Source organism: Falco cherrug, chromosome 4, assembly GCF_023634085.1.
Source record: "Falco cherrug isolate bFalChe1 chromosome 4, bFalChe1.pri, whole genome shotgun sequence".
NCBI classification, from domain to species: domain Eukaryota; kingdom Metazoa; phylum Chordata; class Aves; order Falconiformes; family Falconidae; genus Falco; species Falco cherrug.
In genome coordinates this window covers 63,631,463-63,644,265 of record NC_073700.1, presented here as the reverse complement: position 1 = coordinate 63,644,265, position 12,803 = coordinate 63,631,463, and the positions used below count along the sequence as shown (strand labels likewise).

At 37.7% G+C, this 12,803-nt stretch overlaps 1 long non-coding RNA gene across 1 annotated transcript in view; it reads left to right on the top strand.

Moving 5' to 3' along the window:
- LOC114016679 (uncharacterized) overlaps positions 1–12,803 on the top strand; it is a 31,393-nt gene that overhangs the window by 908 nt on the left and 17,682 nt on the right. Inside the window, exon 2 of the long non-coding RNA XR_003561296.2 lies at positions 11,066–11,139. This is a non-coding gene — a long non-coding RNA (uncharacterized LOC114016679). The remainder of the gene's footprint in view (positions 1–11,065; positions 11,140–12,803) is intronic.

The window sequence follows — 12,803 nt, the reverse complement described above, 5'->3', positions numbered from 1 at the left end:
TGAATTAAAAATGTAGTCCCTCCCAAATATGTAGCGGTTCCCATGATACTGAAGAATTTTAGTTCATTTAAAATAAAACTAATCTAAAATGTGGTTTATGATTTGCAGTCTTTACATGTTCTATAATACATGAGAGTTAAACAAGTGAACTTGTTCTTTGTTGCACTGTAAATGCTTCCTACTTACTGTAGGTTTTTGCAAAAGTTAGAGTGTTTATATTACTTTTATTAGTATTGATAAACAATGGATTTGATATGTATTTCTCATCTTTTCCTTTTGAGAGTAGATTTCACTCTTTACAATAGAGGTTATGCATATTTTCTTTGCAGTCTTGTGGCTTGCCTGGAAATGGAAGCTCCAGCAGTGCTTAAAATAACCTAAGTGGTTGTGGAGGCTTCAGGCAGCCATTAGTGATATTTTGCTTAGATAGATAGAATGATATATGATTGCACTTTTTATTGTAGCTGATATGACCCTAGTGCTTCAAATGCTTTTGCAAATCAGTGTGGAGTCATCCTATTGGATTGAAAGAGGATTCAGTGTTCAAAATGAACCTAATGGAGACATTAATTTGAGGGACTGTGAGGTGGGGGGAGAGCCTCACTGGTCAAAATGCAATGTCTTCCAGAGTGTACAGGGCATCTTTGTCTCCTCCACAAACTATCTGGGTGTACAGTGCCACAAAGTTGTCTTTCTGAAGGACTGAGGAGACTAGAAAAGCAATTTTGGTAGTAATGCAGATAGTGGGGCCATCATTAGAGCTGGTGTGTTAGCAGCCAGCAGTTTCTGAGAGCGATTACAAGTACTTGACAACACAGTAAAATTAGGTATTTGGTCCAAATAATTTGCACTTCAAGAAGCAGTCTTCACCTTTGATTTATTGTTTTATTCTGTTGTGGTGTCATGAATAATATATAACAGCACAGATTGTTTCTTCAAAAGGACATACTTTTTTTTACTTACTTTCCTGATCAGTCAATACCTCTTATGCCCTAGCATGCATTTGCTGTCTCTCTTTCTCCTCCCTACTCCAGCCTTCCTTTTCTTCCTTTCATTTATTTTCCTACTATCTCTTTTCCTTTGCTCCTCCTTGCTTTAACTACTTGCAACTTCCTCCCCATCTCTTTCTTCCTTTCTTAACGCTGAAGATAAGGTCAGGAATTTTTTCACTCCCATTGATAGTTATAGTATAGTAGTTAACTGATGCAAATTTCATATTCTTGTTTGCAAATATTTTTTATGACACTGAGATCATAACTGATAGTAAAAAGTACGGAATGTTTCCCTTTGTGAAATAAGAAAAATAGCCTTTCATGACTAGCAGAGTCATTTTCGTTTGTCAGAAGCCAATCTGGATGCCTTATGCAATGTTGTCTGTTTTCTTCCTGGAAGGCAGTTAATAACGTCTTGTTTCTCCTTGTCTGTGAAATGTAAATAGTTGGCAGAGATGCATTTAATATTAATTTCTGTAACTGTGCATTTGTATGCCTCCTTTGCACAGAATGACACCAGAAAAAGTCTTATCTCACATTCTGTAGCACAAAAATAAAGCCCACCCAAACAAACTCAGACAGAAGACATTGCATATACCAGAGTCTACAGTTTAGAAATACTTTGGCAGGCATAGCTAAGAAGTTAAGTAACATTTAAACTGTGGAACAGAACTAAGAAAAAACAAATGTTTTTGCGTTTATCTACAGACAATAATTTTGTAAACATATATAAAGTGTAGTATTTAAGAGTATGTGCTAGGCCTAAGGAGGTATAAAGTATCTGACTTTTGACATATTTGGTTTTGTTTTTTTGGTTGGGTTTTTTTTTTCCTGTACTTGCATTATAATTCCTTGGAGTTCCTAAGAATTCTAATAAAGGAAAAAGTGATTTCTTTGATTGTCTATGCAAGTGAGCAGCTTCCTTTTATGGTATGTTTGTGTAATACCATTAGGACCAGTGAAAATAATCAGTATATTGTGAATAAATTGAACAGTGATTGTTGTGATCAGACATAGATGAAAGATTTTTAATGTTTATTGTTTACAATCAATCTTAGGTTTTAGTTTCCCTTCCAGAAAGGTGATGTTTCTTTGATGTTGAATGTCTCTATTTGCTGCTGAGACTGAATGCCTTACACAGTACTTTGTCTTTCAGGTATGAAAGTCGTGTATTAAATATTTGCTTTTTTTTTTTAAAAAAAAGGAAATAACTGTTGGAAGAACAGGTGCAATAACAACAGCTTACTGGAGATATTAAAAAGAAGATCCTTCTTACCACAAAGGAAAATTAATATTCTACATAGATGAAAAATTAGTTCGTTAAATAACATGATATAGAGGTTACCTGTCATGGTATTTACTCTTCATTATTGCTTTTGTGAGTTCAGAACTTGATCAAATTAAATTTTACTATGAAAACCAAAAAAGCAATTTAGCTCACAACAGTCAGCATTTCTGTGACATGATTGAAAGGAGTAGACAGGAGTAGGAGACATCATTGGGAGTCTTGGATATAATGTGTGGTGGGCCAGAAGGGGATCCCTGAATTCCAGGGCAGGATGAGCCCCACAAGGAGTTAGTAGTATTTTAGCTAATTCTGGTAAGTTATAGTCTACATTTTCAGTCTTCCTCCCTGATACACTTGTCCATAGCCAATCTAATTTCTTCATAAAGTCAACATCTGCTGCTGTGAAGTTTCATTCCATTTTAGTGGCACAAGGTGATGCTCACCAAGCCCGAACCAGACACCCATGGCAAACTGCTTCCATTTTGCTAGGTGACAGAGAGTGATAGGAATTCCCATCCTATCCCTGAAACAATTCTGCTGCAATGCCATTGTCCCTAACTTAGGATCCACAAGCATCTGAGGATCATAAATTGAGCAAGTGGCTGCCTTGGCAAACCTCAGTGCTTTCCAGTATGTAGGGCCAGACTAGGATAGAGTACTGAAAGGTGAAGAAGCAGAACAGAGGACAAAATTAATCCCATAAGTAAGACAGGAACAGAGACAGAAGAGATAATGTCTACAAGGGAAAATGTTTTAATGCCTTTTTAACCTTCATATTCCCACCAATGAAAATAATTTATCAAGAATCACAAAAGAATGTGATCTGCTGTGAGGAATATTCACTTTTCTTACAACTCCTACCTTTGAAGTTTTCAAGACCTGACTGGACAATGCCCAGAATTCAGTTTTGACCTTGCTTGTAGCAGGAGGTTGAGTTTAGCTCTTGTGAGGTCCCTTTTAACCTTAATTATTCTATGATTCTGTAATTCTAAATTTTACTCAAATTTGTAAATTACTAAGAGGATGAATGTGTGTAATAGCTTCCTAGCTGTATTGGCTAGGCGACAAGTATTCATCTGCCCCAGCGGAGGATGTGACTGTACTTTGGGGTATCGTATAGTGTCTTGCATGGAAGGGAAGAGTGTCAGTTACAGGCTAAAAAGTTCTGAAGGAAATTATGCATCCTGTTAGGCTGCCAGCCCAGTTGCAGCCACTCTGAAATTATTTTTGTTTTAAGAGAGAACCAGTGAAGTTCTAGAAACTTGGGATCTTGAGAGGAAACTCTTACTATGCAGCCAACAGGGTGAGTAGCATGGCAAGGTTGTGATTACTGAACAAACAGGGAGAGCTTCATAGTTTGAAGAAAGTCAAACCCAGGGGAGTACCTAGGTTCCAGAGTGAAGAATCGTTTAGAGAAGCCAAAATAATTGATATTGCAGTTGGTTTCCTTGTAATTGTTAGGGCCAGAATTTCTCTGAAAGCTGTGCAAGAGGCCACAGTCTGTGCTGCTGTAGGTGATGTGATCGAGAGATAGGATATTGCTATAAGGTCAGGGCAGTAGTGAAAATGAAACTGAAGATAACTTGCAGAGTAGGTCTGGCAGCAGCAGCCAGGTCTGGAGCAGCAGTCCCTTAATGCTACCCTTGAGCAGCCGTCAGTCAGCAACCGCTTGGGCAAAGTGTAATAAATATCCTTAATAGGAAAGAAATAATATGGGTGTTGGAGGAAGAGGCAGCTGTACACATGTCCAGCACAAAGATCACATTAAGAGGGCATATGGGCGCAAGTTTGTACTCTGCTCCTTTATAATGGACCTAATTCAGCTTTACAACCGTTCCAGGCTTGTAATGAGTTGGCATGATCTTGTTTGCAGTGCAGGCTCCACTCTGGCGTGGGTTAGGGCTTCAAATACTTCTTACTTTCTTTTTCCTTAAGCCACTCAAAATGGAAGTGCAGTTTAATGACGTCATATAAGTTTGAGGTAGAAGTGGTTGGCTAGGCCACCCGTCTGATACCACAATACAAAATTATTTTCCACAATTTATGTTCTGGTAACTTAGTATTTCGTTAACAAGCATAACTTAAAACTGACTGATAGTAATCTTTCGTCCCCACAGTTACTGTTACATTGAGACGTGTGTGAATAGTAACAGTGTTGTTACCAGTACTAAGTTAGGGATACTGGGCTTTGGGGTTTTTTTCACCTTTACTTTTGTTCTTTTTTAAAGTAGGACTGTTTTTATGTGACTTGAATATGTAACTTTAGGTTCTGTGTTACTGATACTGATACTTATTTCTTCTTGAATCTAAAGATATGAAGTAATGTATATTCATCTAAAAGAGTCAGCTGTCTTCAGTCCATTCCTTTTACACTGAAGACTACTTAAACACTTCAAGCACTATTTCTAGTACATTTAGCCACCATTGTTCTATAATGTTTGTGTCAGCGACCTGGACCACCATCCGTGTTCTTGACCCTGTGGAATCAGGTGTTTGTTTTCAACTCATCTTTTTCACCTTGAAGAGGAAGTTGGTGAGCCCTTCTACAGACAATTGGAGGGAGCCTCATGATCATGGGCCCTGATTCTCATGGGGGATTTCAACCTCTCTGATATCTGCTGGGAAAACAACCCAGCCAGGCTCACATAGTCCAGGGGTTTCCTGCAGAGCATCGATGATAACTTTTTGATGCAGGTGGTGGAGGAGCCAACAAGGCGAGGTGTACTCATAGACTTTGTATTCACACACAAAGGACTGGTTGGGGATGTGAAGGTTGGGAGCAGCCTTGGCTACAGTGACCATGAGATGGTGGAGTTCAGGATCCTGTGTGGAGGAAGCAGGGCAACAAGTACGATTGTAACCCTGGACTTGACTTTTGGCCTCTTCAAGGACCTGCTTGGAGGGATCCCATGGGTTAGGGCTCTGGAAGGTAGAGGGGTCCAAGAGAGCTGATATTCAAGCATCACTTCAACAAGGGCAAGTGCAGGGTCCTGCATATGGGAGGAATAATGCCATACACCAGTACAGACTGGGGCCGACCTGCTGGAAGGTGGCTCTGTGGAGAAGGACCTGGGAGGTCTGATGGACAGCAAGGTGCCATGGGCCAGCAGTGTGCCCTTGTGGCCAAGAAGGCCAATGGGATCCTGGGGTGCCTTGGGAAAGAGTGGCCAGCAGGTCAAGGGAGGTGATCCTCCCCCTCTGCTCTGCCCTGGTGAGGCCACATCTGGAGTGCTGGGTCCAGTTCTGGGCTCCCCAGTTCAAGAGAGACAGGGAGTTGCTGGAGAGGATCCAGCAGAGGGCTATGAAGATGATGAGGGGACTGGAGCATCTCTCTTACAAGGAAAGGCTGAGAGAGCTGGGCCTGCTTAGCCTGGAGAAGAGAAGCAACTATCTTCAGAGCGAGTGTCAAGGGGATGGGGCCAGGCTCTTCTCAGTGGTGCTCAGCAACAGGACAAGGGGCAATGAGGACAAACTGCAACACGGGAAGTTCCACCTGAATATGGGGAAAAACATCTTTACTTTGCGGGTGACAGAGCCCTGGCACAGGCTGCCCAGAGAGGCTGTGGGGTCTCCTTCCCTGGGGACATTCAAAACCCACCTGGACGTGACTCTGTGCAATCAGCTCTAGGAGAACCTGCTTTAGCAGGGGTTGGACTAGGTGACCTCCAGAGGTCCTTTCCAACCCTGACCATTCTGTGATTGTGTGATTTGTAGTCCTGATTGTGTATTAAATGTGACAAGTACACTACTTCCTTTATAAGATATAAATGTAAACATGAGGATAGGATAATAGTATCACATTGTCAAGTTTTGTTTTGTTCTCCTGTGTTCTGAATGTGGGTGGCCTTTCCAGGACTAATCCATGACATGCACATGCATGTTCTAAAGTTTCTTATGCCACATATTTATGGTTTAACAAACAGGCTTGAAATATTTTCCAAATTAACTTTAAACAGTGTTGCCATGTAGATACTGTACTTAAAAACAAAGGTTGCATTTCTTTTTCTCTTTCAAGGACTCGAGAGCTTAGGAAGAAAATTTCTTTGACCAGAAATCAAGAATTCAGATGTGAGAAGGTACTGTATGGCAGTTCAGTAAATATTCAGGTGGTACAGTGTTTTGTTTTTATGAATAATTCACATTTTGGAGCTAAGTTTTCTTATTCAAGAACCAAACACATTGAACACAATTAAACTTTTCCTTCTTAGGTTTATATCTGAATTTTAACATGCTAGAAATCTAAAGCAGGCAGTTGCTTATATTAAGAGTGTAAAAAAATTAGTATTTCCATTATTTATCTGTAATGCATAATATTTACTGGAAATTTTACCTGGATTATCTATATTGTTTCTTAAAAGGCAGCAGTTACCCACAAAACAAAAACATGGACAGTGGCTAAATATCAGGAGGAGTATCTGAAATAATATTTACATTCTAGCCAATGTTTAACAGCTCCATGACAAAAGAGAGCGGAGTCTTATCTTTGTAATTTTAGCAGTATAGCTGATGAGAGCCTTGTGTCTTAATAATGTGACAGTTTCAAGGTTGAGTCTGGAAAGAATCTGGCATCTGCTGTGCTAGACAAAGGCTAAAAGTGGGCCTCTCTGTTCCAACCCCCATTCCAGAGGGGAAAGCTGGGGTTCCAGGTGAACTCAGTATTTCTGGTGAGACTGTCTTATGAACTCAGATCACTGATGATAGAATTTTTTCCAAGACTCCGTGCTGCAAGCTTATTTGGAGAGGGATTTGGTATCTAAGATAGACTTTTCTAGGGTTTTTTTGTGATATACAGTTATGGTGTATGCAGGGAAGATGCACGTGAAGCAGGAAGAAAGATGGGGTGGGAATATAAAATACAAAACCAGACAGAAAAGAGCTTTTACCATAAAGTGCTGCCTCTTTATTGCAGAACTGCTGTTCAGTTTGTCAGAGACAGTGTTTTCTGTGAACAGTTTCCATTAGAAAGACACACTTCGATGTTCTAAACTAGCTACAAACAGGAGGCTATTAACTTGGACTGAATCTGAGTGATGTTTCAAGAAGTGGAAGTTTGGTAATGTTATTGTATCACAGTGAGTGAAGTAGTAAAAGTGAATTTGAAGGAGCAACATGCTTATTATAAAATCCTTAAGTTCTTTTTCCATAAGTCATTCAGAATTATCTAAAGTGAACCTAACACTTTGTTTTAGAATGATTGTGGCAATACAGTTGTCACATGAAGAGTGTATTGTTAAAAAAGTCCTATAAAACAATACAAAACTATCCCTTCATCAAAGCACCACAGAGTATTTGAGCTTTGGTACGCAGTGTGTTATCTGACTCTAACAAGCTTAAGCTCCTTAAAATAAGTGGAAGCCCTCTGTTATGATCAGGGCAGGAGAGTTTTCTGAAGTATAATTCAGAGCAGCTATTTTTTTTTTTTATTAGCTACAAATAGCTTCCCTTGTTTGTGACAGGCCTTGATATACCGAGGCTTTTTTCTCTTCTGAGTATGTCACAAAGTAAAGATCACATAAAATGGTAATGCAGGGCTTCTTTCTTCTGATGCTGTTGTTAGCTTAGAATGCAGATAGCACCACATGCTTCTTTAAACTGAAAGCCATACATTCTCACTAAATTATAGAAATTGGTGTATGGTTCTCATCTCTCCTTGTTTTCAGCTGTAAGTTCATGTTAAAAAGCTGATACACTACTGTTCTCGTAATGTCAAAGTTCAGTTGCTGTAGCCAGAAAAAATCACCATTAAGAAAAAGTCTCCCATTCATGACTTTGCCTCGTACTGTTCTGCCACGTCCCTCTTGAGATGCCTGTGTGCAAATGGAATTTTTAAAAACTTCAAACTTTAAATAACTAGTGTATATTTTGTTTGCCATATGCTAATAACATAAATATCTCAATTTTCACTTTTGCCTGCTATTCTTGCCATTCCTGTACACCACCAGGTCCTTTTCTCCTGAGTAATAGCTGGGTCAAGGACAGATAGAAGCCCTTAGCGTATTGGTTACACTAAAATACATGCAATGAATCCGAATGACAAACCAAATCATGTAATGTGCTTCATTAAATTAATTAGTTCAGGCTATAAAGATGGTACCACTAGACTTTCAGTGTGGTGTTGGTTATTTGAAAAAGAATGAGGAAGAATTTAAGGTCAAATTACATGAGATTATATTGGAAAAAGACTACAGAAATGAGAATCCAGGCATACAAATCTTCAAAGTCATCATGGAGTCATGTGTATATTGGAAAGTGACTGCTCTTGTCTCTTCCACAGGTTGGAATTGGAGACTCACTAATAAATCTAGTCTTAGTAAAATTGCTATTGAATACAACCTCTGACTCAGTACTGTCCCTTGAGAAATGTTCTTGATTTAAAAGACTGTGTTTACTACATCTGAGGATGTACACATATCTTGTATTTATGAAGGCTATACTACATAGGTATGAGTTCTACACAGGTGCTTTTAAGGTGAAATTTTGGATGTGAATATTCAACTGGTGCAAGAACCTATTCTTAAATTTTGCTATTGCAAATTCCTCTTGGCAGGTAAAATCAAGTTTGCTGGACTTAAATAGTTGTGATAGGATAGTCTATTCCAAAAGTGCTGTTTCATATTGTATTCAGTCTCCTTGCTTTATTTGTATTCTCAAATACTTTGTAAAAATATGCAAAATAAGGCAACGTATATTTAAACTTATATCTGAAGCTCTCTGAGACAAAGTATAGGCTGTTTAACATGACCATTCTTTCAAATTTTTATTTCTTTTCCTTTTAAAAATCTTTTTCCTCCAACCTCCCCCTTTCGCAGTACATGCTTAGTGTTTTAGAAGATGCTGAATAACTTCTGCCTTTTTCCAAAGCATAAAAACCTTTAGCAATTCTAATGCTGTTTTTCAGGAAAACAAAACAAAACACTCATAATAATGAAATATGCATTGGTATTTTTTTACTCATGTTGACTTTTTGCTGTATAAAATTAGGATAGCTGTTAATCTGCTCTTTGCTGCCTAAGTGAAGAACTGGTACTATTATCTGTAGCTCAAGTTTTTATCATGTTCTAGCCAAATGTTTTAAAGCTAGCTCAGGTATTTTTGTACTACCCTGTGCTGTAGAAAGATGTCCTCAGAATGGTCCTTAACGGAGGTGTTATACCTGCTAGTCCAAACTGTTTGTCACTATCTGGCATACACAGTGTATTGTGGCCATGATTTCTGATTGCTTTCCCCCAGATGCAAGAGAGAGGCTTCTTAGCTTCACATATTGCTTTAACTTGCTTGCATATCTGCGAATACACAGAAAAGTAAGTTCCTATGAAGAGAAAACAGGTTGTTTTATTTGCTGAACATCTAAGAAGGTTAGAAGTTGACAACCTTTCCAGCAGGAATTAGTGTCTGTCTTTGGCTGTTACTTGAAATGCACAGTATCACTGCTAGATGCCTAAAGATTTCATAATCCTAATATATCTTCCTCTACAGTAGGAGATTGGGATAGATATTGCAGAACCAATGTATTCATCAAGTGATTCATTAGCTGAGACTTTAAAGCACAGCGCATCTCTTTGCTCCTTTATTTTTGTAAGGTTATTTTTGTGTGCTTATATTTTCTGTATCAAATATTTTAAATAATTGATGTCCTTTCTAATCTGATTAAAATAGGTTATGACTGTTAAAATAAATACTCAGAGAGATGTATTAGTGTAATAATCCCACCCTAACTCAGTTTACAAATGTCTATGTGTTAAGGAATAAAACAAAACAAAAGAAAAAAACAAACCCATATATATATTTTGAACTATATACAAAGCAACACATTGGAAAGGCAAGAGTAGGACAATTTTTAATTTTTTTATATTTTTCTTTCTAGGTATTTATGCCATCAGTATATATAATGTGCTTACACTGGCAGTGTACCTTTTATGATGGAAAGGTTGGATCCACATCCAAACTGCTGCAGTGTATATCAATATCTGTCTTAGAGTGCAGTAGATGCACAAGCACTTCCTCAGTTCAAAGATGAGGGAATTTTGTTCATTGTTTTAATTTAGTATCTGTCTTAGTTGAATTTATTCATGGAAGCATTTTGATTTTTATATTGATTACTGTGACTTCAAGGGGTTTTTGTCTTTGCTGGAACACTGTCTGCACGCTGTTGGCACCCTGATCTGTGACACAGGTCTTGGCTGAGTGAGCAGCTTCTGGTCCAGATGATGCGTGAGTAAGGCAGTGTAATGTATATGCCACGACAAATGATCAAAACATAAAACCTGTGTTTGTTCTTAATCTTGGTGCCAAAGCAGTAGGTCTAAAAGGGTTAATACTGATTACCTGGTAACTTTAATTTTTATTAAAAAAAAGATAAGGGTTTTTTCCCAAGCCGTTTTTGAAAGGAGGGCTGAGGGGATTTTGGGGATTTTGGGAATTCATACTGAATTGAGGTGCTAGGCTGCCTTTGAAGACTTGAGCCAGATTGAAAAAAACAAATAAAAAGTTAAAGAATGGTAAGAAGATGGGACAGATACAGTATTACAAATAATTTTACTCTTTTCATCCTTGTGTAATCTAAATCAAATGTGAATATTAGAATGTTTTGCAAAGTCTCCTGATTTGTTTTAACATCTGTGTTATCTGAAGAGGCAGGTTGAAAACCAGTGCCTAGAAATCTGGAACCACAGGAATGAGTGTTGTTTCGATGCCAAAAGATGTTATGAAACACTGTTCATTCACAGTACCCCTTCTTTCTCTTCTTCAAAACTGTCAGTTTCATAGATGTTATCTTCTTTTACAGGCTTTCAAATAGTCAGTGAGCTGCTTGGAAAAATGTGCCAGTATGCAGTGCTGCCAGCGCCTATTAGATACCATGTGAGTATTTAAAGGTGTTTCACTATTTAGGTCTTGTCTGTATAATGGAATGCAGTTGTTAGTTTTATATATAGAGAGATATAGATATGAAATTTACATCTGGATGATCAAACTGAAATCTCAGAATTCTTCATGAATGGTTGTGGAAGCCTGGCAGCACAGCGTTGTGGAAACAAGCATATCTTTTCACACATGAACAGCTAGGTAGCTTTGTAACTGCAGTGGTAGATGCAGCAGTGCAAATGTGTGGTATGAGATGTGCGTTGGAAAAGCATTAGGCTGTCATAGGTTCATATTCCCATAACTGATAAATGTACTGTGAAATTAAGTAGTGTAACTGATATGCTCACTTTTTAGCCTGGACAGAAGATTTTGAGGGCTGTATCTTATGATATTTATTTTATGAAAATATCCCCCTTTTTTTTTTTTGTAAAACGAACACACACAAATATATTTACATGCTCTTTTGCATCCTTTTTATTAAGGCTAAAGTTATTATAGTTCTTTATAAAAAATGTCTTGACAATAATAAGTTAAGCAGTTTATATTTTTAAATAGGAACTATATGTATATACTTCCTTTAATTTTTAGAAAAATAGGATAATTTTTCATGACATGGTATAGATCCTTAAAGTATTTGATGGAAACTGACTTTGCTAATGTGTTGCTCTTCTTTCGAAAGAGTAGTTTTCAATTCTTTGAAGTATCTCTCTGGATTGTGCATGGATCTCTTGCCAAGTGCAGTGATCATTTGCCTATGAAAAAAAGATTGTCAAGAAGTGTTTATTAGCTGTCTTATAAAAAATGACATCCAGTATTGTGGCAAGCAAAATGTGACTTGTGAACAAGCATGTAATAATTTATTCAAAAGAAATTTAAGAAAAAATGAAGAATACTTCTAGGAAATTTAGTTAAGATTCAAGTGTTCTTTGGTGTATAAAATGATCATTGCTGTTCCAGGTGAAATAGGTGCCATCAGTTGCATGGCTAATCCTTACCCATGTGATGTAAAGTGTTTCTAAAAAGGCATAGACTAAGGCATAGACTGGTATAGGTTTTGGTGCTGAATTAAAGTTAGATATTTTTAGAAAGCCTACGATGATTGAGCTTAAAATGGATGTGGGCTGAAAGGTTTTGTATGAGTGAAAATCTGTAGTGCTTGGTAATGTGGCACGATCCCACAGATTCATACAGCTTTGATCAGCAATGTATAACTTGTATAAGAAACTCATCTGTATCTTTAAAATTCCTTAAAGTGAGCTGGAAGAAAAAAACCAGCCTACTTACCTTGGCCACAAATTTATCCATTTTTTGGAAGCAGTCTTTCACTATAGATTCATGGGTAGTGTTAAGTCTGGACTTCAGCTGTTATTTTAATGGAAAACAAAAGAAACTTAGTTTGAACAGTGACAAGTAAATAGAAGTTCAACATGACTCAGAAAACAGTACCTTCTGATAGACATGGTCATGACTGAGAGCTTTGTAATGCTTCTGTAAGATGCAAGCCTGCTAAATATGTTAATACTAAAGGTAGTGTAGCACACACTTGCTATGTCTACAAAGAGATCAGGAGAAAAATATGTCAATGTTCAAAGCAAGGTAAGGGGTCTATGGATTTTTTTGTTCTGTGACAATACTAGTTTTGTTTATGTACGCTGTCTTTG